Raw genomic sequence first — 3,409 nt, 5'->3', positions numbered from 1 at the left:
AACCATTGGAAAACCATCAAAAAAATTATTGAAAATAGCCCCAGGGTTAAACTAAAATTAAAAAATGTCTTTTTTCCCCTTTTTAAATTTTTAAATTTTTATTGTCCCTTTTTTTAAAAAGAGGTAAATTTTTTTTACCCTCATTGAAAAAAATTTTCCCCTTGGGGGAATTTTTTTTGGGGATTTTGGTTTTTAAGGGGGGGTTAATTTTTTTGCTTGTAGACTCATCTGAAAGCAGAGTGGAGCCTATGCCATGGGCATTGTTAAATATTATAGCTTTTAATTTTTTTTATAGTGGATCATAGAAAAATTTTAAGAATAGGAAAAACCTTATTATATGCTCAGTTCCATTCCCATTCTTCTGTATAAAAAAAAAAAAAAAAAAAAAAAAAAAAAGTTTTCAAAAACTTTGTGGACTTTTTCTTTAAAAAAAGAAATTATTAAATGCACAAGCAGCCTTCAGTCACCCCTCGCTCATTCTGAGTTTAACGTTTGACTTGCAAGATGGAAGTTTAAAGATGTTGCTGAGAAATATTGCTGCATTAAAACTTCGAAATTCTATAAAGGATCAAGTATATGAGAAAAACAGAGAAAATAGTTATTATCAGTGTTTGCAGAAGTAGGTCTGGTTTAAAAGAGATAGATAAATAGATAACACAATCAGTTTGCAAAGTGTCACCATCACAAAACATAAACGGATAATCCAAAGTTGGTGTATTTAATTTTTCCTTCTATAGATAAAATGTCTTGCACTCTAATGTTAGTGTCCAGCATAAGCCAAAAGTGTATATGATTCGTGGAAAACTCGTTACAACTTGTTTTTTGTAAGATGGAAAGATAACCATTATTAACCCTTGAAATCTCGGACATTTGAAAGGAATGAAGTAATGGATTAAATCCTAACAGTATTAAATGTGCATTTTATTATAGTATCATGCCCCCCCAATCCCTTGCCCGTTGTTGTCGTGGGGGGGCTTAGGAGGCGGAGACTGGGACCCAATGATGGGGAACTCCCCAACCTTGGGACTCAGCCCTCGACTCAACTAATTTTGCATGGTCTTTATTTTCCTTCCCACTTTTCGTTTCTGTCCCTTCACCAAACCCTTCTGCTATCAACCTCCTAAGGTGTGAGAGCCGTGCTGAAAGGATGAAAGGCTGACTTTGTGCCAGTCCTGAACGGCCTGAGGGAGCCATGGGCACGGTATTCCCCTGATTTTTCTAGCCCTTACCCCTCAAGGGGACCCTGAGGGGTGGACTGTTTTTATCCCCAACATAATCCAGGCTTACCATGGCCAGCAATGAAACTTATCTCCACTATTATGGCAATGAGCTTGCCCCTTTATCAAATAGCCCCAACGATGTAACCCACCCGATTCCTGACCCCAGGCTCTCCTTTGACCACGGCTCCGAACACTGCAACAACTACCCCCTCATCAATGCCTACTAGTACAGTAGCCAACAACCAGTCCCTAAGAAACATTTCCACTCTCCCAGCACGCTCAACTTCATCACCTCTACCCCCACAACCTCCAACATCAACCACCCCATCCTCCTTATTAATACCTTACAGCCTTATTGCCCACCTCCCATAACACTACCTCCCTCAACACTACTCCATCGTCACGCACCCGCCCTTCGACTACCCCTATCACTACAACAATATTGAATACCCTCTCAGCGCAGCCAAATGGGACCGATTTTTCGTGATCCTCCCACAGCTCCCATACTCTGACAACACCCTTCTCTTCCAACAATGTCTCCAAAAACAAGTAGGTAAAGTCTCTTTCCGTAGCCGACCCGACCGCTCCCGTCTTGTCAAAGTAACATCCGAAAACCAAGCTATAGCATTAACAAAACTAACAGACCTATATGGTAACCCCATCCTTGCAGAACCCCATCCAACCCTCAATACTTGCACCGGAACAGTTTCAATCTCCCAGCAAATTGCCCAATCTATGACAAAGATTGGTCAGATTGTGGAGAAGACCTACTTGCCTGTCTCACAAGACTATGATGCAACGTCAGTACAATGCTACTCCATTCCCCCAGAGGTAATCGAAAGAAACCCACTAACATAGCCAAAATTACCTTCCGTAGACATGACCTTCCCTTTAACGTCTATAGAGGAGAAATCCCTCCCTGTTCGTCCATACCAACCTCCACGTCAGTGCCAAAATTGTTGGCGTCTAGGACACCCAGCCAAACATTGCCGTTCCACAGCCAGATGCCCACTATGTGCCCAACCTGGCCATACCCGATCTAACTGCCCTGCACAATCACGCACACTGTGCCAACTGTGGCGGCCCCCATAATGTATTTTATAGGGGCTGTCCCACCTACAAATTTGAGTCTGAGGTAGCAACTCTCAGATTCAAACTTGGACTCACACTACGTGAAGCCAGACAAGAAGCACGTCGACGTGGTTTCTCTCTTACTCCTTACTCCAGTAATACTGCTCATTCTACCAATTCTCCTAAACCCACCCCCCCTACATCTAAACCCCCCTCTTCTACCTCCTACCTTCCCCAGTCAAACTCTTTTGCCATCCTAAATCCAGACACTCCAATCTCTACTACAGATATCTCAATCACCACCACAACCCCAACACCTTCCCCTCTCCCTCCTCGCACTACCCGTAACAGACAGAACAAACGTTCCACCCCCTCTTCCCCTACCACACAATCACCTCCACCTTCCTTTGCTCCTATGCTTGAGACACCAGTCCTCTCTTCCCCCCTCACAAGAAATCCTTTATCCCCAAAACTCCCAAACCAACTCAGAAAGAAACCATTGAAAATATTCAAGATTACCTAATGAAAACTGACACTCAACCTCCAAATCTTACAACTCCTGCTCCTTCCACACTCCAAGTAACTGCTGATATCCATCCTCCTCCTAACGATATCCCCCCTACAACCCTATCCTCCTACCCCTCCCAACACAGCCCATCTCCCCCGACCCCAACCCCGCCCACATTATCCCTCCCACCATCCCCTCGATCCCTTCCACTCCCTCCAGGATACACACGTGAATCCCTTATGTCACAAGTATCCCCTTCCTCATCTCCTAATACCCCTCCTAGTAGAACACCAACTCCCACACCTCTCCCATCTCAGACCTCTCAGTCCTTTTCCCACCCTCTAGCTGCTTCCCCCCTCAAAATCAGTAAAGTATAACTATCCTTCATTGGAATATTCGCGGTTTCCGCTCCCACAGACATGACCTTCGTCATATCCTTTCCTCTTATAGTCCATCTATTGTATGCCTTCAAGAGACCTTTCTAACACATCCTCCAATACCCCCAATTATCATTTTGTCTTATCCCCACATTCCCTTTATGTCTCATCCATACTTATCAATCAGAAAACACCTTATGTCACACCTCCCTTTGCCCACGTTTTGAAACAAC

The sequence above is a fragment of the Penaeus monodon genome, chromosome 8 (genome assembly GCF_015228065.2).
Source record: "Penaeus monodon isolate SGIC_2016 chromosome 8, NSTDA_Pmon_1, whole genome shotgun sequence".
NCBI lineage: Eukaryota > Metazoa > Arthropoda > Malacostraca > Decapoda > Penaeidae > Penaeus > Penaeus monodon.
This window is presented reverse-complemented; position numbering follows the sequence as displayed.